We start from the raw sequence: 23,582 nt of genomic DNA, 5'->3' as shown, positions 1-23,582 counted from the left end.
CTGGACTGGACTGTACTTCTCAGCTTCCCTACAACTGCATGCGGCTAACTGCCTTCCTAACATAAGACAGAGTAACACGTACCTTGTGCAGATCCTGTAGCCAAGAGGAGCCTAAAGATATAACGAAAGAAGGTCAAGTGGTGGCCATGGATGCCTCCAAAACTAAGGCTACGTCTATGGCCACTGTGATAACAATGTGCCAGGCATCACAGCTACAGGCAGTGGGCATTCAGATAAACATACAGGCCATGATTGAGGGTTTACTGCTTCAGGGCTCAGAGCTGCTCAGAAAGAGAACAGATGATACTCTGTACTCCCCAAAGGACTCAAATACCACACTCCATTCTCTGGGTATTTCCTCATTTGAAAGAAGAAAGGAGTTCTATACCTACAGCTGAGGTAACTAAACAAATATATACCCTCTCAGATTCAGGATGGTGATACTTGCCTCTGTCAGTCCATTTCTTCAAATGCAAGGCTAGTTTGTAGCTCTTGACTTGCAGAACGCATACATCCATATAGCTATCCATCTGGCCCAGAGGAAATACCTAAGATTCACAGTGAGGCCCAACCATTACCAATACAGAGTTCTGTCTCTCATACCACTGAGAGTATTCACCAAATGCCTGGCAGTGCATTTAAGGAAGCAGGGAATCTGTGTACCCACCTCACCTGGATGACTAGCTGATCAGAGGCAGGTCCCAATAAGAGACTGGAACAGCCTTAAAATAAGTCCTTTCCCTGTTCTCTCAACTAGTATTCACTGTGAACTATGAAAACTCGTCACTCATGCCAGTGCAGACGATAGAGTTCATAGGACTATGATTAACTCCCAATCAGCAAAGACCTGCCACCTAGGAGAGTGGTTCCAGTCTCTCCAGCACTGGCAAACAACCTAAGATCAAATCCCATATTCAGTCTTCATGAAGAAGAAAGAATGGTTACTTATTCTTCACTAACTTTGATTCTTTGAGGTGTTGTATAGTGTGCCCACCCTTCATCCCTGTTTTTTTGGAGGCCTCAACAACACTGGCTTTGAATGGCAAGGGCACTGAGAAGGGGTCACGGATGATCCACCTTGTCTCCTTGTATGGTGCATGAGGAGTTATATTATGCATGTGCAGCCCAGCTAACACCGCTTTCAAAAAAACTCCAATCTTGCATGCATGAGGTGCACGAGCACCTCAGTAGGATCCAGACTGCCTATGACATCTCAAAGAACAGTAGTTCTTCTTCGAGTGCTTGCTCATATCCATTCCAGTAGGTGTACGTGCCGCGCGTGCACGTTTGTCGGAAAACTTTTACCCTAGCAACTCCAGCGGGCCGGCAGGTCGCCCCCTAGAGTGGCGCCACTATGGCGGGTGATATATACCCCGCCTGCGGCCCGCCCATCTCAGTTCCTTCTTACCGCCGTGTCGGTCGTTGGAACTGTGGAGCGCGCATAGCTGACCTCCACATCCCTAGCTTCTCTTGTCAATCGTTACTGTTTTAGTTAGTTAGTCATAGTACTTAACATAGTTGTAGTTAGAGTTAGAGTTAGAGTTAGAGTTGTGTATATATTTATACTTCGTTATCGGGTAGGGGCTCTAGCCTCTCCCCGCGCCGTGCCGGGCTGATGCCTGGTTCGCCAGGATTCAAGGCGTGTTCGACTTGTAAGAAGCCGATGCCACCAGTGATCCCCACGACGCCTGCCTCAAGTGCCTGGGGAATCACATATCTCAGATAAGTGCGCATCTGTAAATCTTTCCGTCGCGACGAAAAGGGAGCGAGACACACCTCAGGACGCTCCTTATGGAAGCGGCACTTCACCCCGCGCCTCCGGCCCGAGCGCGGCTCCGGCACCGGACCCCTCTGGTACCGTGAAGACGCACCAGCACGGGCCTTCTCCGGCACCGGCCCTCGGGAAGAGGCCCTCACGTCCTCAACCTGGCTAAGCAGCCCCGTAAGGAGCACCCGCTGCCGACGCCGGCCGTGCTGGCTGTGCAAGGGCTTCGTTGACTCCGGGCCCGGCGGGTCCGTCGAGTCGATCCCTCCCACTCCCCGCAAGATCTGGGGTAAGCTGATGCCTCCGTCCAGCCGAGACTTTCTCGTCGCAAGGGACCTGATTGCTCTAACTGAGCCTGGGCTGCCCAACCCCGCACCGCCGGTGCGGGTTGTGCTCTCCAAAGGCAAGCAACACCCCGATGAGGGCACCGTCCCCGGATTCTCCGACCCGGCGCCGCTCAAGATCCCGGCACGATTGCGATCCCGGCACCGATCCCGAGGGAGGTCTTCCTCGCGCGGCGCCGCTCGCAGTCCCGGCACCACTCTCCTAGGCGGCACCGGTCGTACTCGCGGCACCCAGTCATCATCGCGCCGATCCAGATACTCCCGGCACCGCTCCACGTCCAGCCATCGCTACCGGTGCGCAACTCCAGGAGCCGCTCATGGCACCGCAGGTCCGCATCCCGGTCGACCTCCGGCACCCGACTGGTCGCAGGTCCCGGTCCCGGCACCGGTACGACTCACGGCACCGATCTCCGGCACCGCGAAGGTCGTCGCCATCAAGGGCGCTGGATTCGCGCTATTCCTCCTTCAGCCCCACCATGGCCCTCCCGACAAGGCTCTGTATCCTCCCGGACTGACAGCATCTATTTGGACTCTGAAAGACCTGCTGCTATCTTTCCGGAAGGTCACCAGGAGCAGGGCCCACAGCACTGGGGTTTCTGGACCCCCTGGGCATACCATCAAGCCCAGGGCCCTCAGCACGTTTCCCTCACGTGCGCTGACCCAGCAGAGCGAAGGGCTCCAGAGGCGGCAGACATACCGGCCCCCCCTCCCTGAGGAAGGCCGACCGTCCCATTCGCTGGCTGCGGAAATCCCTCAGGAGCCTAACCGGTACTCCAGCTGCGGAGCTACCAGACCCACTCTTGCCAGGACTCTCTTCATCTTCCTCCCCTGATGAAGCAGTAGCGGGAACGACATCCACGGTCCACCCCCCCTGGACCTGAGGGCGCACAAGACCTCCTCAGGGCGAGTGGCACTGAACATGAACATTCAGGCCGAGGAGGTTTCGAGATTGAGGACCCTGTGTGCAGTATACTCGCGTCTGACGCACCACTCGTGTTGCCCTGCCCTTTATTAAAACGATACAGAGCAACGCCAACACCATCTGGCAGTCACCGGCCTCCGTTCCCCCACCACCCGAGGGGTAGAACGTAAATACATGGTCCCATCTAAAGACTACGACTACCTATATGTCCACCCGCGCCATGCTCCTCGTCGTTCAATCTGTGACGAGAGGGAACGTCATGGGCAAGAAGCGCCAGCCCCCAAGTCCAAGGAGGCAAGAAGGATGGACCTACTGGGCCGCAAGGTCTATTCTGCGGGAGCATTGCAGCTGCGAGTTTCTAACCAGCAAGCTCTACTCAGCCACTATCCTTTAACACCTGGACAGCGGCTGATAAATTCAAAGAGCTCCTCCCGCAAGACGCTCGTCAGGAGTTCGTCACCTTCTGGACGAAGGGAAGAAAGTTGCACGCACTTCCTTGCAGGCGGCACTGGACCGCGGCCGACTCTGCCGCCAGAACTCTGGCCTCCGGGTCACGATGCGTCGTATCTCCTGGCGCAGGTCTCTGGCCTTCCTACGGAGCTCCAACATACTATCCAGGATCTTCCGTTTGGGGCCAGGGCCTGTTCTCGGATAAGACCGACCCGCGGCTGCAAAGCCTGAAAGATAACAGGGTCATTATGCGGGCTCTTGGAATGCATACGCCCGTAACACAGCGTAGACCCTTCCGCCTGCAACTACAACAACATCGTAGGCCTTTCCCCCAGCCAGACAAAGACAAGACTCTTTCAGACGCCGCAATAAAAATGGCAGGCGCAGACAGTCGGGTAACGAAGGGGGTCAAGGGCAAGGGCCTACCAGGCCTTCTTCCGGCTCGAAGCCCTCATTTTGAAGATACGCCCGAGGCAATGTACCAGTTTCATCCGTGAACCCTCTCCACCCTTCTCTGACCGCCTCTCCTACTTCTCCCCGCGTGGCGCCGGCTCACTTCAGACCGTTGGGTCCTCCGCACGCTGTGGTTTGGATACCACCTGCAGTTTGCCTCGTACCGCCTTCCCGCCCCCCTCCCTCGTCCCTCTTCAGAGACCCCTCTCACGAGCAGATCCTCCTCCAGGAGGTGCAACGCTCCTCGACAAAGGTGCCATTCAGGAGGTTCCGCAAGACGAGAAGGGCAGAGGTTCTACTCCGCTACTTCTTGATTCCCAAGGCCAAGGGAGGTCTGCGACCCATCCTCGACTCCGCGGACTCAAACAAATATTTACTGAAGTTGAAATTCCGCATGGTTTCCTTCGGGACCTTATCCCATCCCTAGATCCTGGAGACTGGTTATGCCGCCCTCGACATGCAAGACGCCTATTTTCATGTCGCCATTTTCCCGCCCCATCGGAGATTCTGGCTTTCTCATAGGCAGCCGTCATTATCAGTTCACGGTCCTCCTGTTCGGCCTCTCATCGGCCCCGAGAGTGTACACGAAGTGCATGGCCGTAGTCGTCGCCTTCCTTCGTCGCAGCCAGGTGCACGTATTTCCCTACCTCGACGACTGGCTTATCCGAGGGCCGTCAGCAAGCCAGGTGCTTTCCCACGTCCGCATGATCAGCGCCTCTTCGCGAACCTAGGCCTCATGCTAAACGTGGAGAAGTCCATTCTGTCCCCTACCCAGAGGATAGAATTTATCGGTGCCGTCCTGGACTCTACCACGGCCATGGCCACTTTCCCTTGTCCCGATTCCAGGCTTTGAGGACATCATCTGGAGGTTATAGGCAGCACCTCTAACTTCTACTCGCACCTGCCTAACACTCTTGGGCCACATGGCGGCCTGCACTTTCGTGACGGAGCACGCCAGACTACGGCTCAGACCTCTGCAGTCGTGGTCATTCCTCAGCTACGCCTAGCCAGGTGACCGTTGATTCCGTCGTCACAGTCCCACAGGACATACTCTTCTCCCTCCAATGGTGGCTGGACGAGTCCGTCGTCTGTGGGGGTATTCCGTCCTCCACAGCCCTCGATGTCCCTCACTACGGACGCATCGGATTGGGATGGGGAGCTCACCTTGGGCCGTTGAGGACGCAGGGTCGCTGGTCCTCTTCCGATTCTGCTTCTTCATATCAACGTCTGAGAATTGAGAGCAGTCCGCCTTGCTTGTCAAGCCTTCCATCGCAGATCCGAGGCCGCTGTGTCTCAGTTTTCAATAGACAACACCACAGCGGTATACTATCTCAACAAGCACGGCGGGACGAAATCTCCTCTTCTCTTGTCGGGAGGCCATAAATGTTGTGGGACTTTTGCATAGCCCACTCAAGTCCACCCTAGTCGCTTCCTTTCTCCCGGGGCGCGCAATACCTGGCGGACCCATCTCAGTCGGTCTTTTTCAGCTCCCAGAACGAATGGTACCTTCGCCCGGACGTTGCCCTTACACTTTTCCGCAGGTGGGGGCATCCCCACATGGACCTTTTTGCATCTCGCACGAACAGGAAGTGTCCGATGTTCTGCTCCTTCCATGGCCGTGAGCGGGGCTCGGTAGCGGATGCCTTCCTGATTCCGTGGGAACGCACCTCTTTTTATGCTTTCCCTCCGTTCCCGTTGATCCTCAAGGTCCTTCTGAAGGCGTGCAGGGACAGGGCCCGCTTGATTCTCATTGCTCGGCATGGCCACGTCAACATTGGTACTCTCTGTCCCTGGACTGTCGGTAGTGACCCTGTTCCCCTGCTCTTCACCTGGACCTGATCACGCAGGACTGCGGCCGGCTTTGTCACCCGGACCTTCAGTCCCTTCACCTCTCGGCGTGGCTCCTGCGTGGTAACTGGGTCCGAATTGCACTGCTCTTCCCCAGTGAGGCAAGTACTTCTAGAAAGTCGAAAGCCATCTACGAGGACGACGTACATAGCGCAAGTGGAAGCGTTTCAGGTGCTGGTGTGCAGAAAAGCGCTTCCACCCTGCCGATGTTTCCATACCCGATCATCTTGGACTACCTGTGGTCGCTCAAAACAACAAGGCTGGCTATAGCCTCTCCGGTTCACTTGGCGGCCATCTCACTTTCCACCAAGGGAGGCGACGGCCATTCCGTCTTTTCACACCCGCTGGTGACTAGATTCCTTAAAGGGCTGGAGCACCTTTACCCCAAGTCCGTCATTCCAGCCCCCTCCTGGGATCTCAACGTAGTGTTGTCTCGTCTATGTCCCCCCCTTTGAACCGCTGGCTACATGTTCCTCTCTATTTGTCCTGGAAAACGGCATCCTGGTGCCGTCACATCCGCTAGGCACGTATCAGAGCTGCGCGCACTCATCGTGGACCCTCCGTATACGGTGTTCCATCGAGACAAGGTGCAACTGAGGCCACACCCTGCATTCCTCCCCAAGGTTGTCTCGCCTTCCATGTTAACCAGACATATTCCTTCCCGTATTCTTTCCAAACCTCATTCATCTCATAGGGAACAACAATTGCACTGCCTAGACATGCGTAGGGCGCTCGCCTTTTATCTCAAAGAACCAAGCCGTTCCGCACGTCCACTCAACTCTTTCTCGCAGTAGCTGAACGGCTCAAGGGGTTGCCACTCTCCTCACAAAGGATCTCCTCGTGGGTGACGTCCTGCATAAGAACATGTTACAACCTGGCCCATCTCCCTTCGGGGCGTGTAACTGCGCACTCTACTAGGGCCAGGCATCGTCAACGGCGTTCCTCGCACGAGTTCCTGTCCAGGAAATCTGTAGGGCAGCAACCTGGTCCTCCGTGCACACTTCACTACCATTATGCCTAGTCCAGCAGTCCAGGGGATGATGCGCCTTCGGCTCTGCCGTGTTGGCACTGTGACCTCTCACTCCGACCCCACGCCTAGGTAAGGCTTGGGAATCACCTACTGGGATGGATATGAGCAAGCACTCGAAGAAGAAACACGGTTACTTACCTTGTAACTCTTGTTCTTCGAGATGTGTTGCTCATATCCATTCCACACCCGCCCCTTCCCCACTGTCGGAGTAGCCGGCAAGAAGGAACTGAGGAGCGGGCGGGCCGGCAGGGGTATATATCACCGCCATAGTGGCGCCACTCTAGGGGGCGACCTGCCAGCCCGGCTGGAGTTGCTAGGGTAAAAGTTTTCCGACGAACGTGCACGTGCGGCGCGTACACCTACTGGAATGGATATGAGCAACACATCTCGAAGAACAAGAGTTACAAGGTAAGTAACCGTGTTTTACTGTAGGATAAGTACCCATTCTTTTCTGACCAAGGATTATCACTTTACAATCATTCTTTCATATTATAATTCTGAGCTTTAGAATCAGCAGCCATGATGGTGATTAATTTTTTAAGGAGAAGGGATAGCTCAGTGGTTTGAGCATTGGCCTACTAAACCCAGGGTTGTGAGTTTAATCCTTGAGGGGGCCATTTAGGGATGTGGGGCAAAAATCTGGTTGGGGATTGGTCCTGCTTTGACTAGGGAGTTGGACTAGATGACTTCCTAAGGTCCCTTCCAACTCTGATCTTCTATGATTCTAAAATGTAATCCTGAGTGGCATTTGAAGTGACCACACTGAAAGATGCAAGAAAATGACAATAAATGTGAATGACAAATACTTTAGTAAAAGTGTAATGGCAATGATGTTTTACCGAGATAATCATTGCTAGTTTTTAAAATCCATGTCCAAAATTAAAGCAAATTTATTTTCATTTTAATATAAAATTAACTTTTTGTAGAACATGATAGTGACTCAAAGTAGAGCTGGCAGAATACTACTAATAATACTTTTACTAAGCTAAAGATAAGGAATCTTGATTGGAAGTATTGGATCTCACCAATACCAACCAGAGAACATTTTTATGCTTGTGGATAGACCTCTTGAGATTGCAACTAGGATACCATTTATGATGGTGTATCTTGTGATGTGGATACTTGGTACTGACACCTCCTCATCAATTATTGGGAGTGGACTACATCCACTCTGATTGAATTGGCCCTGTCAACACTGGTTCTCCACTTGTAAGGTAACCCCTTCTCTTCATGTATAATGCTTGCATTTGTAATTTTCACTCCATGCATCTGAAGAAGTGAGTTATTAACCCACAACAGCTTATGACCAAATAACTGTGTTAGTCTCTAAGATGTCACCAGACTCCTTGTTGTTTCTGTGGATACATAATAACACAACTACCCCTGATACTTGATTCCATCCAAACTAGCACTATTTCTTTTTTCCAGTTCAAACTAAACATCCCTATGGATTACACCCTATAACCCTGCTCCTACTGAGCCCATCGCCAGTAGGTAAAGGACTGTAGGCCAGCAAGGTTGTCAAGAACACATCAACTTTTCCTTTCTAGGAGGTGATGCTGATGACAGTTTTGCTGCTCCTGCAGGTGGCACTGAAACCATTTCAAGGCATCTCAGAGTGGGCTGAAGTGACGAGATAGGTACCAGTTACCGCCTACTGCCTAACATGATTTTTCACCCTTGGTACGGGGTCACCCTAGAAGCGAGCTGGCAGAGCAGGATGGGTCTTAGGCCCTAGTCCCTGTCTCCCACTGGCTGAGGGAACTGAGGAGACGGGGGCACCCCCTCATCACCCAGACCAGGGGCAGATGGTCGTTTCCCGGTGCGACTGGCTCAAGGACCCCGCTTGACCAGAGCAGTCGCCAAAACCGTTCTGCCATGTGTGGCAGCGGGTCCCCAACGCAGCCGGGGTCCGAGCACAGGGGGGACGAGGCCAAACCGGTTCGAGGTCCCCGCTCGCTGGGCATCAGTAGGTGGGAGGCGCCAACACGCCGGCTCCGTCAGTGGGCCTGGCTCCGCCCCTCACCGTGGACCAGAGAAACAGGCAGCGCGCGCTAACGTTCCAACTGGTCCCCGCCCGACCGAGGGAGACGCCACCGCGCAAGCGCTTTTCGAACGCGCGTGCTGCGTAGTCTTGGTCTGAGCCCCGCCCCCATCTAGGCTCGGCGCTTGCGCAGTGTAGTGGCTCTGGTGAGGGCAGGGGAGGGGGAGTGACGATCGCCGTGACCACCCCTCCCTTCCCGGTCGCTGCTGTCGGGTCTCGGAGCCGCTTCCCCGGAGGCCGGAGAGTGACGAAGCGAGAGTGGAGGCGGCGCTGCCCGGTAAGGACCGAGCCTGGGAGCCACCCGCTTTCCTGGAGGGGGCTCCGCGCCGTGCTGGCCACAGGCCCTGCCAGGCCCCGGGCCACTGACCTCTTCTCTGTCCCGCCCGCCGCTGCGCTGGGGCTCAGCAACTCGCCCCTGCCTGGGGCCTCTCCGTGACCTCTCGCCCGGCCGCCTCGCAACCTGCGCCCCGCTGCGGGAGCCCCCCGGCCGCCCCGCATCTTTGTCTCCTCGCTCCAGCATGTCCCTCCGCCTGGGTCTGCGCCCAGCCCTCCCCCTGGGGCCGCCCTTCACCGCCGCGCTGACAGGCGCCAGCCAGGGCTAAACCTGCCGCTGCCGCTGCTAGAGTTCCCGTCCTGCCGGCCCTAGCACCCTCTGGCCCGCCCTAGCCGCGCTGCCCAGCAAACGGGCCGTCCCGGGCCCTGCCTGGCTGTCATTCTCACCTGGCCCGGCAGACACGTGGCGAGCGCTCGCTGGGGCCGAGAGTGTCCCCGCTGCTCGGGACAAGCATTCGGGTAGGGCGTAAATAAACCGTGCACCGACTATTGAGCCCGGATAGCACGTAGTAAAGCGGGGTTATCTAACTGGGATGGTGCTTGTGTACACTGTCATGCCAGTCAAGGTAGTGAACTCTCCCCTTCCACTCTGTTCCCTCCTCCTTCCACCTCAACTCTCTCTGGCTGCCCTCGCCATTTCCTTACTCCTGCCACCCATCTCTTGTTTACTTTCTTTCCTCGAGATCTTTCCCCTGTCCCCTTACTCCTTTTGCCCTTATCTTCTCCCTCCTGTTCTTACTGCTGTCCCCTGTACCCTCATGCCCAGGTAGGACTCCTTTCCTTTCCATCTTCCCGTGGCCTCTTCTGTACAGCTATTCCCAGGGGACCTCCTGCCTAACAGCCTGTGGGCTCTAGAACACTTAACTCACACTGTTAAAAAAAGACACTAAATAAACAAAGGTTCCTTAGTGATTAACGAAACCAAATCGACATACCCCATTGACTATTTGTGACTTGATGGAAATAGTTATTACGGTTCTATATAAATATTTTAATTAAGCAGCACTGCTTCCCTCATGTGGTGTTCCCCCCCCCAAAGAGGCAAAGTTAGCTGAATATGATTCCAAGAAGAGCAGTATGCCCTAATTCTACCGTACTTGTAGTGGGATTACTGTGTAATGAAGTGAAATCATCACTACCAGAACAATAATTTTGTGTGTGTGGCGGCCTTTGCATATTTTTGCAGATGGGGATTCCTAAACTTTTCATGCTGGCTGGGTAACGAATACAGAGAGCAGCCTTACACACACAAATGGCAAAGAATGTACACTCTAAAGCTCACGCTCGCTGTATTCTCTACTCCCCCCACATTATCAGAGAAGAAATCAAGGTGGTGAGGATTCAGCACCTGCTAAGCACACTGTACCGAGCTCCCTTTTTCTTACCAAAAATCCTGGAACAGGTTGTGGATGAAGTATTCTATCTATGCTGGTGGTTGAAATGGTTGACACCTTCAGAGAGAACCTTTCTGCTAGAATGGTACTAGTTATATTTTGAAGTGGTTTTACAGTGTGAATATTGTTTGGACTGAGTCCGGGAGCCACCCCCTTTCCCGGAGGGGGAAAAAGGCTAATGGAGTGCCCATCTTTAAAAAAGGGAAGGAGGAGGATCCAGGGAACTACAGGCTTCACCTCAGTCAACCTCACCTCAGTCCCTGGAAAAATCATGGAGCAGGTCCTCAAGGAATCAATTTTGAAGCACTTTGAGGAGAGCAAAGTGATCAGGAACATTCAGCATGGATTCACCAATGGCAAGTCATGCTTGACTAACCTAATTGCCTTCTATGATGAGATAACGGGCTCTGTGGATGAGGGGAAAGCAGTGGACATGTTATTCCTTGACTTTAGCAAAGTTTTTGATACGGTTTCCCACAGTATTCTTGCCGGCAAGTTAAAGAAGCATGGTCTGGAAGAATGGACTATAAGGTGGATAGAAAGCTGGCTAGGTCATCGGGCTCAAGGGGTGGTGATCAATGGCTCCATGTCTAGTTGGCAGCCAGTATCAAGCGGAGTGCCCCAAGGGTCTGTCCGGGGGCCAGTTCAATATCTTCATTCATGATCTGGAGGCTGGTGTGGATTGCACCCTCAGGAAGTTTTCAGATGGCGCTAAACTGGGAGAAGTGGTAGATAGGGTAGGGATAGGATACAGAGGGACCTAGACATATTAAAGGATTGGGACAAAAAAATCTGATAAGGTTCAACAAGGACAAGTGCAGAGTCCTGCACTTAAGACGAAAGAATCCCATGCACTGCTATAGACTAGGGACAGAATGACTAGGCAGCAGTTCTACAGAAAAGGACTTAGAGGTTACAGTGGACGAGAAGCTGGATACAAGTCAACAATGTGCTTTGTGACAACAAGGGGCTAACAGCATTTTGGGCTGTGTAAGTAGGAGCATTGCCAGGAGATCGAGGGAAGTGTTCGTTCCACTCTATTTGGCACTGCTGAGGGCTCATCTGGAGTACTGTGTTCAGTTTTGGGCCCCACAATACAGAAAGGATGTGGAAAAATTGGAAAGAGTCTAGTGGAGGGCAACAAAAATGATTAGGGGGCTAGAGCAAATTACTTATTAGGAGAGGCTGAGAGAACTGGCATTATTTAGTCTGCCGAAGAAAAGAATGAGGGGGGATTTGATAGCTTCTTTCAACTATCTGAAAGGGGGTTCCAAAGAGGATGGATCTAGACTGTTCTCAGTGGTAGCAGATGGCAGAACAAGGAGTAATGGTCTGAAGCTGCAATGGGGGAGATTTAGGTTGGATATTAGGAAAAAAAAAAATTCGCTAGGAGGGTGGTAAAGCCCTGGAATGGCTTACCTAGGGAGGTGGTGGAATCTCCTTCCTTAGAGGTTTTTAAAGTCAGGCTTGACAAAGCCCTGGCTGGGATGATTTAGTTGGGGATTAGTCCTGCTTTGAGCAGGGGTTTGGACTAGATGACCTCTTGAGGTCCCTTCCAACCCTAATATTCTATGATTGTTCTACAGATACAAAGGTCCTGTCTACATTAGGGCTCTTGAACGTTTTTCTCCCCACTGTTGTAAGACCAGTTCTTCTTCAGCAAAGTAAACAACTTCAGGAGACATAGTATAGATTGGTTATTGCTGGCGTTAACACCATGTTGATTATAAAATAGTCATGAAAGTGGCTTTCCCGTCCTTGTTTGGGTTTTGGTTTTTGGTTTTTTTTTAGCCTTAGCAACATAAAGAGTATCAAGTCTTGTCATCCTTAATTTTGTTGGAGGACCTTTGAGGTGTCTCAGGGATATTTGTGAATACCATAGGTGTTGTATCTCTAACAAAGTTTTCCTTTTTTCCAAAAAATGAATTATTGTGGTAAGTACATGTTAATAGAAAAACCCAAACCAGTTTTAAGTAGTTTGCCTAAGAATCCCTTTCCCATTCAGTTTTTACTCTCTTGGCTCTTGTAATGTCACCATTTTCTTATTTCTCCAGTCGCTAGAGTCAGCAGCCTGGGATTTGAATTTTGTGTGTAAAACAGAGTTGCATTGGGGTGCATTATATTAAGTGAATGGTTTGGGAATTATTATGAGACACAACTGCATACAACCTCTTGGGGGAAGAGGTACAAAAGATGTGAGATCTGGGGGTTTAGAGGATTATATTTAAGAATTTGCCAGACAAGAATGGACTTTGGAACAAAAAATGTGGTGGTTTTCCTGGGGAGTATCTAGGCAGAGGTGAATACAAATTCCCCAATTCTGATTATGCAAAAACCCAGCCTTTTGAAACAAATGCCCTGAGAAAAGGTTTTTTGCTGATTACCTGTTACCAGAAGCTAAGATCAAAGGCCCAAGCTGTGTAAGGAAATGCTTGTTCTTCCCGTCCTGTGTTCTGGTTTTGAATCTGAGACTGTTATGAACTTGTAACAATGGGGGAAAAAAACATGTGTTTTGAAGGGCTGAAACCTGCCAGAGCCAGAGGTTGCTGTTTGGGTGACCCCTAGTATGTATGTCTAAGGTTCTTTTATTGTTTTTAATGGTTCTCTGTAATGCATTAAGAATAAATGTGCTTGCTTATAAAGAGCTATGTGATAACTTGTATGTGAGGATCATGATGCCGTTAGCCTTTGGAAAGAAAGTAAAGTGCAGATGCTGGCCTGTTTAGGCAGTCTGGCTTCCTGGGAACATCACAGTTTAGGCAGGGAACTGGGCAGACTGGAAATACCCAGGTCCGGAGGGAAAGAGACATGGGTCTCTTGCCAAGAGAGGTGATAACTGGAGAGCCAGGGACCCAGAATGGGTGCCCTTGAGGGTCCGTGGAGGGGGAATATAGGTTCAGTTACCGTGAACTGTGATGGATTTTTCATGAATTGCGTTTTGTGTTGTATGGTGGTATTCTCCTGATCTGGAATTTATCCCTACCACTCTGGTGTGAGATAGCCCAAATTTTGTAATCTTCCAGGCGCTTTGTAAAAGACATCTTTTGGATAGGGTTTGAGGAGAGTTCTGAAGGATGTGCTTCCCATAATGATGAAGGGTTGGAAATTAGTTTATGTATGTGCCTGGCAGGCCAAGTTCCTGTTGAAATGATTATTGTAGTGCTTCTGGAATTTCATTGTATTGTATAATAAATGTGTTAGGGCACCTAGAGCATTCAATAGGTCTCTGTTACCTTTTTAAAGTGTAAATAAATAATAGTAGTTGTAGGTGACCTGATTTTTGGCTGCTTTGTTTTCAATAGGAGTTTTCTGGTTGCTTTTTACTTTTTAAAGCAAGGAGTCCTTTACTAGACTTCTGTTTAGAAATACTGTTCTTTATTCGGCCTCTTGTTTGTACCTTTGGATTCTAACTAGCAAATATTGGCTCTAATCCTACAAATGCTTAAGCAAGTGTGTAACATTACTAATGTGAGTAAACCCATATGCTTCAATGGGAAAAAAATCATGTGAATAATGTTAAGCATGTGCTTCAGTGTTTTTTATTTTTGATTACCCTAAAGATTTAATCTTTTTTAGTAATATACTTATAATGAAGAAGAAAAAGATAATTGGCTGTAGAGATTGAATGAGTTTGAAGCTATGATTACGGTATAGTCACAAGGAAAGTGTACTTATTCTGCTTTGATGGACTAATTTAAATTAAAATTACTTGAGAATTCACCATTGGGAGTACTTATTATTTAATACAACTTGCAGGTGGTGGTTGGCTGCTGCATCTGAGCAGATACTGCAAATAATGTGGCGTCTAAACTTTTTACACGCACACAATTACATTCCTCTTCATAAGTAAGAAGACAATTGCATTAATCATATTTATTCTCCTATGTGGTAACAATAATTACTTTGATTTTTATCTTTGTATCTAATGTCGGAATGCCTCAGGCTCTCTTAATGTTGGTTATTTGCAAGAAGTATGTTCCAGATAAACCACAGAGCAAACTACCCAGAAATTAAACTGGGAAAGAAAAGTTGTATGTGTGTAAATTACAGGATCAAATCCTAGGATTGCTCCCTGCATAGAAAACAGGGAAGATTCTAGGATGAGGCACTTCTAACATCTTGTTAGGTGCTGTAAAGTAATCAAATCTTTTAGGAAGAATATTTAGGTGAGGCACACCCATGTTCCTTACATACTTTGTCTTTTAAACTTGGCTTCATTGCTAAGACTTAGACAAAATTTACATCTGTATTCATACTGAATGTATGTCAATTTTGCAATTCTTCTTGCATCTTTTTGTAAAATTGCAGTGAAACTAGTGGACATCCTGACACAAATTGGTGAATATGAGTGCATATAAATCAGCATGCACTCTTTTACTGTCCATTCCATAGAGTTGAAATGCTTGATTGTCATATTTTGCTACATGCACATTTTTTGTCGTGTTAAAAAAACCTAGACATCTGAATAACTGTCAGAGGGATAGCCATGTTAGTCTGTATCCACAAAAATGAGTCCGTTGTTAGTCTTTAAGGTGCTACCGGTTCCTCATTGTTTTTCTGAATAACTGTGTATCTTGAAAACAGTTGAAATGGTTATTGGTAATTTTGTAGTTAAACATCAGTTATGTTAGTATAATTTTCTTTGTGTTTCCTTTTTTAATCTAAAAGTTTACTTGACTTTGATCATTGCTTGAACCAATGTTCATTACAAATAAACTAACACATTATGTAATCAGTATAACACAGAAACTGATGGTCTCTTCATTAAACAATGAAAAGGAATGTATTTTTTCTTCCCTTTCTGCACTCTTGTACAGAGGAACTACTTTTTTGTCAGTGGAAAATAAACCTTTGACTGCTTGAAAACAGTCTTGAAAAACTTTTGGCCAAGAGTTTGAAATTCTTAGAACTCTTTGTTTAAATGAGTAGCAAGTTTCATTCTTAATTAAAAGCAGACATTGGTGTTGACACATGGGACATTCTTTAAAAACTGTGATATGGAATTTCGTCAGTATTTTGGGGGGGAACGGGAGAGAGTCTTCAGTATATTTTTCTGTACAAAGGACAATGCTAAAACTTTGGCAATCTTAAAATTAACAAGCGTTTAACTGAAATAGAAACGTCTGGAAAAATGATCCAGTAAAGTCTGATGTTTTTAGGGTTAGAGGTTAACTGGTTTTACTTTTTCTTGCATTACTAAGTTCCAGTAATCCTTTTTCAGCAAGCAGTCCCTGAAGTTTGACTGCAATTCTTTAACTGTGTATCCATTAGGCAGGAGAATTCTCTTGCCTTTTGTTCTTATCCTGTCAGCAGCACTGCCTTGCTCATTAGATATGGCTTTGCTTTTCCTAAACAAATATCCCTCTGTTTCTGGAATTCCCTACCTGTTGGACATCACAAAGTCATATGGTAAATATTGTCATTATATGGAGAGATTTGTTAGTGGAGTCCCTCAAGTTTTCTTTGGGAAAGCCCATGTGGTATGTTCTGTTTTATGGGCATCATGGTCATGCTGTATTGCCACAAATTGATCAGAACAAGTTTGCTTGCTTGCTCCGACACTCTTCGCTGTGATTTGAAGATGAAAAAAATGAGTTCACCTCTATTTCTCCCCCACCCCAAAGAAAAAGCAAATAGAATTTTACAGAGCAGGTTTGTCTTGGCTTGATATGAGTGGGTAAAGACTTAAATACGGGTTTTGAAGATGGTGTATATGCTTTATTATGGATTCAGCTGTTGGAAGCTATGCCATCAGATTACCTTTGGACTCCCTCATCTTAATGATGATGTAGCACTTAGGCAAGATACATATGAGATGGGGTGCTCCTCTAGAGTCTGTTATTCCTTCTCTGTTTTTGACAAGAATTAAGATATTTACAATTCGCTTAATTCTCTTATGTACACCTTCCACCGCTGCCTCATTCTCTTCTGCTTATCTAGTACAGAATTAGCAGGGATGATTTTCTCAACTGTAAGGTCATCCTTTATCCTTTCCTGTGAGAAGGATGAGCCTCCTCTTGGGTTGGATAAAGTTTTAAAGGTGAGCTTGCACTGGTTCTTAGAGAAACTCATAGCAGAGCTAGGAACAGAACCCTGTATTCTGCTCTAACAGTTTATATGTAATGATGGAATGCTTCATGTCTCATATGATCATGCCTATGAGAAAAATTACTTCAAATATATGCTTAATTATACTTAATTTGGTCACTTAGGCCTACCCTCTGTTGTCCAGTGCTTTGGATTTTACAGATGCGATAGTAGGCATACTAAAATATTAGGCCCATATTATAGAAAAGGGAATAGTCACTGAAAGGCTGGCTGACTTGTCCTGTGGAATAGTGCGTTAGGCCTCAGCCTGTAAGCCAAAAGACATGTTCTACTCCTCAGTCTGATGCTTACTTCCTGTATACTCTTGGGAACCTCTTACCCCATTAATGAAATGAGGATATTTTTATGAGCTGGATGAACCTTGTTATTGGTTCTTAAAACCTTATTAAAGTTAAGTGTGAACTCGCCCTTCAATTAACTGTAAACATATGCCCCACCTAGGACAAAAGGTGTGTGTGAACCTGCCTAGGAGCTTTTGGGCTGAGTATCGTTTTGGGTAGGTGTGTTTGGTAATGTGAGAGAACACAGATACTGAGGTCATAGACAAGAACAGAGAGAGAGGCATAGGAAAAGAGACAAGGAAAAGCCAAGCAGAAGTATGGAAGACACTAGGGAGAATGTTTTTTGGGTCTAATGTTGCCTAAAGGGGCTTTGGGGGGCTGGTAATCTGAGAAACTGTTCTTGGTTCCATCTGCATTCAGAGACAGGGGACTTTTGAAATAGTCTTATATACAAGAAATGTACAAAGAAATACCTGGCTACCACCAATTTCTACAGCTAACTGGAACATACACAGAGGCCCTGACTTTGACTAGCTGCTCAGGTCAAAATGGGGGTAACAATATTAATGCTTTCCCAGGGTCCAGATATTAAATAGAAATATTTTATAGTTCTTAATAAATTCAACAGTTACCTGCCATTTATAGCTTGGAGGAGTATAGAACACCACACGAAATAGTACTGTACAAACATACTTCAGCATGTCCTGTGTCTGTTTCCTTCCATACAATCTGGAGAGGGTGGGAGATTTTTATGATATATAAATGAAAATAGATTAGGTTGCAGGAAGAGCGTGATTTTTATTTTTTTAACGAAAATGAGAAGCTATCCATAGAAAAGGAGTGTTCAGGCCTTGTTGGAGGAGATTGTGTAGTAGTCTGAACATAAAGCTTGCAAAGCTAGGGGGTTCCAAAGAGGTTGGATCTAGATTGTTCTCAGTGCTAGCAGATGACAGAACAAGGAGTAATGGTCTACAGCTGCAGTGAGGGAGGTTTAGGTTGAATATTAGGAAAAAACTTTTTCACTAGGAGGTTGGTGAAGCACTGGAATGGATTACCTAGGGAGATGGTGGAATCACCTTCCTTAGAGGTTTTTAAGGCCAGGCTTGACAAAGCCCTGGCTGGGATGATTTAGTTGGGGATTGGTCCTCTTTTGAGCAGGGGGTTGGACTAGATCAGTGGTTCTCAAAGCTGGTCCGCCACTTGTTCAGGGAAAGCCCCTGGCGGACTGGGCTGGTTTGTTTATCTGCCACATCCGCGGGTTCGGGCGATCATGGCTCCTACTGGCTGCGGTTTGCCGCTCCAGGCCAATGGGGGCTGCAGGAAGCAGCGCAGGCCGAGGGTAAACAAACCAGCCCAGCCCACCAAGGGCTTTCCCTGAACAAGTGGCGGACCGGCTTTGAGAACCACTGGACTAGATGACCTCCTGAGGTCCCTTCCAACCCTGATATTCTATGATTCTAAATATTTACTCTCAATCAGTCAATAAAAATGTGATTTATGGGGATGTAAACTAAGCCCAGAAAGGGTTTACTTGCATTCTCAAGTTAGACACAGCAAGCTCCAGGCAGTTTACTATGTAGATTTTTTCAGACCAGGCTTTAAAATATGAAAGTCTGTTTGCTGTTTGTGAAGCATTCTGCAAGAATGGGGGTTTGCTTTTGTCATTTCATTAAACTTTTTTTCTCTCCAACTGTTGTGCAGTGCTCTGTGTGTCAGTTGCTGCTACTCCTAGAGTTTCATTGTACTGTGTTTATATAACTTTCAAAGTGTTTTAGGAAGAAAGATTCTATATATGTTTAAAATACACTTGCAGTATATTCCATAGCAACAGAATATGTTAGGCAGCTGTTACAGCTTCTCCCCTTTCTCTCCAAGGAAACTCTTAGGCTAACGATAGTGATTAGTAATTACTAATTCTAAATTGCGGCAGTACTGGCATGAGTGTAGTTAAAACAAAGCAAGTTACTGGTGAGTAACCAGACACGTCCTTTGTCATGGGCAGCTAGATTCCAGTGGCCTCGGTTAAGGATCATGTTCTTATGGAATCAGTAAAATAGTTCTAGAATATGGAATTAGCACACACTGTTGTCAGTTCTTTGCCAGCCAGCAGTTCCAAAGTTCTGGAGACTATGGCCTCTTCTTTTTTATTTTTTATTTTTTTTTTTTTAAATGGAATTTCCTTTTACTTCCTTCTGCAGGGAAAGTTGGGAAGATGCTGGAGGAGGAGCTCAGTGGGTTTCTGTCAGCTCTATAGGCAGCAGCAGGAGGGAGCAGGGAGCTCAGAGCTGGATTCAGTAACCAATCTTGAGCCCCCCTATAGTGTTCACCCTCCCTTCTTTGCCATCTTTTCTTTTGGGAGGGGGGCGCAATATGTGTGTTTCTCCCCTATTCCCCAGTCTACACAAAAAATATACCCGCATGTCTGCATAATGGTGGTGGCAGCAAAGAGTCCTGTGGCACCTTATAGACTAACAGACGTATTGGAGCATGAGCTTTTCGTGGGTGAATACCCACTTCGTCGGATGCATGTAATGGAAATTTCCAGGGGCAGGTATATATATGCAAGCAAGAGGCAGGTTAGAGATAACGAGGTTAATTCAATCAGGGAGGATGAACTAACCTCATAGACTCATAGGTCAGAAGGGACCAATATGATCATCTAATCTGACCTCCTGCACAAGGCAGGCCACAAAACCCTACCCATACACATTTATAACAACCCCTAACCCATGACTGAGTTATTGAAATCCTCAAACAGTATGATCAAGACCTCAAGGCTTGAAAGAGATCCACCAGCAAGCGACCCATGCCCCGCGCTACAGAGGAAGGCGAAAAACCTCCAGGGCCTCTGCCAATCCGCCCTGGAGGAAAATTCCTTCCCGACCCCAAATATGGCAATCAGCTAAACCCTGAGACATGTGGGCAAGACTCACCAGCTAGCACCCAAGAAAAAATTCTCTGCAGTTAACTCAGTTCCCATCCATCCAACATCCCCTCACAGACTTGAGCAAACTTATCTCCGATAATCCAAGATCAATTGCCCAAATTAAACTATCCATCATAACATCCCCTCCATATACTTATCAAGCTTAGTCTTAAAGCCAGATAAGTCTTTTGCCCCCACTACTTCCCTCGGAAGGCTGTTCCAGAACTTCACTCCCTAATGGTTAGAAACCTTCGTCTAATTTCAATCAAACTTCTAATATACCAGTTTGTACCCACGTCCTTGTGCCTAAACATTAGTAGTAAACTTAAATATTCCTCTCCTCCCTAACGTTAATCCCCCTGATATTTTATATAGAGCAAGCATATCCCCCGGAGCCTTCTTTTGGCCAGGCTAAACAAGTCAAGCCTCTTGAGTCTCCTTTCATAAGGCAGATTTTCCATTCCTGCGATCATCCTAAGTAGCCGTCTCTGAATCTGTTCCAGTTTGAATTCATCCTCCTTAAACATGGACACCAGAACTGCAACACAATTCCAGAGTGGGGTCTCACCACGCCGTATATAACGCACTAACACCTCCTTGCTGGAATATACCTCGCCTGATGAATCCTAAAACCATTTGCTTTTTTACAAGCCATATACATTGGCAGCTCATAGTCATCCTGCTATCAACCATACCCCAAGGTCCTTCTCCTCCTCTTCGCTTCCAACTGATGCGTCCCCAACGTATATCTAAATTCTTATATTAATCCCTAAGTGCATGACCTTGCACTTTTCACTATTATATTTCATCCTATACTATTACTCCAGTTTACAAGGTGGTCCAGATCTTCCTGGATAATATCCGGTCCTTCTCCGTGTTAGCAATACCCCCAGCTTCGTGTCATCCGCAAGACTTTATTAGCACATTCCCGCTCTTTGTGCCAAGGTCAGTAACAAAAAAGGTTAAAAAGATCGGTCCCAAAACCGATCCTTGAGGGACTCCACTAGTAACCTCCTTCCAGCCTGACAATTCACCTTCAGTACGACCCGCTGGAGTCTCCCCTTTAACCAGTTCCTTATCCACCTTACAACTTTCATATTCATCCCATCTTTTTCAATTTCACTAACGTTCCCATGCGGAACCGTGTCAAACGCCTTACTGAAATCGAGGTAAATTGATCCTACCGCATTTCCTTTGTCTAAGTAATCCGTCACCTTCTCAAAGAAGGAGATCAGGTTGGTTTGCACGATCTACCTTTAGTAATCCATATTGCAATTCGTCCAATTACCATTGACTCAATGTCCTTAACTACTTTCCCCTTAAAATTTTTCCAAGACCTTACACACTAACAGACGTCAAGCTAACAGGCCTATAATTACCCGGATCACTTTTATTCCCTTTCTTAAAATATGAACTACGTTAGCAATTCTCCAGTCGTACGGTACAACCCCCGAGTTTACCGGATTGCTTAAAAATTCTCGCTAACGGCTCGCAATTTCATGCGCCAGTTCCTTTAATATCCCTCGGATGGAGATTGTCCGGCCCTCTGATTTTGTCCCATTAAGCTGTTCAAGTTTGGCCTCTACCTCAGATGCGGTAATCATCACCTCCATATCCACATTCCCGTTTATCATCCCTCCATCATCCCTAAACTCCTCACTAGTCTTATTAAAGACCGAGGCAAAGTACTTATTTAGATATTGGGCCATGCCTAGTTATCCTTAACCTCCGTTCCGTCTCAGTGTATGGCGGCCCCACTTCTTCTTTCTTTGTTTTTTCTTAATTTATGTGGCTGTAGAACCTTTTTACTATTGTTTTTAATTCCCTTTGCAAGGTCCAGTTCTACGCGCTTTTAGCCTTCCTCATTTATCCCTACATGTTCGACTCACTAAGGTAGCTTCCCTTGCTAAATCCCGCCTTTCTTCCACTCCCTGTAAGCTTTCTTGCTTTTTCCTAATCCCCTCTCTGAGTTGCTTGCTCATCCAGCTTGGCCTAACAACTCCTGCCCATGGTTTTTTCCTTTCTTGTGGATGCAGGCTTCCGACAGTTTCCGCAGCTGCGACTTAAAGTAATTCCAGGCTTCCTCCGCATTTAAATCCACAAGTTCCTCCGTCCAATCCACTTCCCTAACTAATTTCCTTAACTCTTTAAAATTAGCCTCAGAGTCGAAAACCCTAATCCCAGATCTACGTTTGTTTATCCTCCATCTAATTTGAATTGAATCAGCTCTGATCACTCGAACCAAGGTTGTCCCTAACCACCATTTCTTCTACGAGGTCCTCACTGCCTCCAAACAAATCTAAAATGGCATCCTCTCGTAGGTACTTCAACTACTGATGAAGAAATCCATCCGCTATCACATCCAGAAAATCTGACCCCTATTATCTTGCAAGCACTCGTCCTCCATCTTATATCCGGGAAGTTGAAAGTCTCCCATAATCACCACATTTCCCTTTGTGTTTACTTCATTAAAGACATTAAAGAGGTCTCTATCCAAATCAGATTCCGGTGGTCTGTAGCAACCCCAAGCACTATCTCAGGGAAAGCTCTAGTAGCTTTTTTACCCAGTGTGATTTTTACCCAGACAGACTCCGTCTTATCCATTCAATCACTTCTTATTTCATTACAGTTCACCTCATCATTGATGTACAAGGCTACTCCACCACCTTTTGGCCTTTCTCCTGTCTTTTCTAAACAGCACATAGCCTTCAATAACCTGTACTCCAGTCATGAGTACTATTCCACCAAAGGTTTCTGTTATCCCTATAATATCCGGTTTCACTCCTGCACAGTAGCTCCAGTTCCTCCATCTTGTTACCTAGGCTCCTCGCATTAAGTGTACAGACATTTTAATTTTTGGCGTTGGCGTCAGTGACATTCTTTCCCCCATCGTGCACAGACCTACTACCACCAGCATCACCCATTGCGTTTCAACTCCGTTTTCCTCCTTGGGTCAATTCTTCTCGGTCCAGGTATCCCCTCTCACTTTGTTTACTTCCCTCTCCAGGTTAATTCCGGCGTGGAGATCTCATTATCTCTACCTGCCTCTTGCTTGCATATATACCTGCCCCTGGAAATTTCCACTACATCATCTGACGAAGTGGTATTCACCCACGAAAGCTCATGCTCCAATACGTCTGTTAGCTATAACATGAGTAGGCACCTATGGCACGGGCCAAAGGCGACACGTGAGCTGATTTTCAGTGGGCACTCTGCTGCCAGGTCCTGGCCTGGTCGGGGGCTCTGCATTAATTTAGCTTTAATGAAGCTTCTTAAACATTTTAAAAACCTTATTTACTTTATGTACAACAATAGTTTAGTTATATATTGTAGAGTTATAGAAAGAGACCTTCTAAAAATGTTAAAATGTGTTACTGGCACGCAAAACCTTAAATTAGAGTGACTAAATGAAGACTTGGCACATCACTTCTGAAAGGTTGCTGACTCCTGGTCTATAAGGTGCCACAGGACCCTTTGCTGCTTTTTCAGATCCAGACTAACATGGCTACCCCTCCGATAGTGGTGGTGATTTACAAATGCACCTTGCTCGACTTATTTCTGTCCCTTCCCCAATTCTGGGATGGGAGGAGATCTTCCCATTCCCTCCAGACTGCTTCAGGTTTTGGGATAGGGGATGGCACAGGTGGTCCGTCTACCTGATAACTCTGTCACCTCTCCCTTGTC

The 23,582-nt window shown here is 47.4% G+C and overlaps 1 protein-coding gene across 1 annotated transcript in view; it reads left to right on the top strand.

Annotated features, from left to right (window-relative positions):
* Positions 1-8,948: 8,948 nt before the first annotated feature.
* SPECC1L (sperm antigen with calponin homology and coiled-coil domains 1 like) overlaps positions 8,949-23,582 on the top strand; it is a 114,488-nt gene continuing 99,854 nt past the window's right edge. The window contains exon 1 of the mRNA XM_032801312.2: positions 8,949-9,133. The gene's annotated coding sequence lies outside the window, so the exon portion shown is untranslated. The remainder of the gene's footprint in view (positions 9,134-23,582) is intronic.

This window comes from Chelonoidis abingdonii, chromosome 22 (assembly GCF_003597395.2).
Source record: "Chelonoidis abingdonii isolate Lonesome George chromosome 22, CheloAbing_2.0, whole genome shotgun sequence".
Taxonomy (NCBI): Eukaryota; Metazoa; Chordata; order Testudines; family Testudinidae; genus Chelonoidis; species Chelonoidis abingdonii.
The sequence above is the reverse complement of the archived record's forward strand: the minus strand, read 5'-3'. Positions and strand labels throughout refer to the sequence as shown.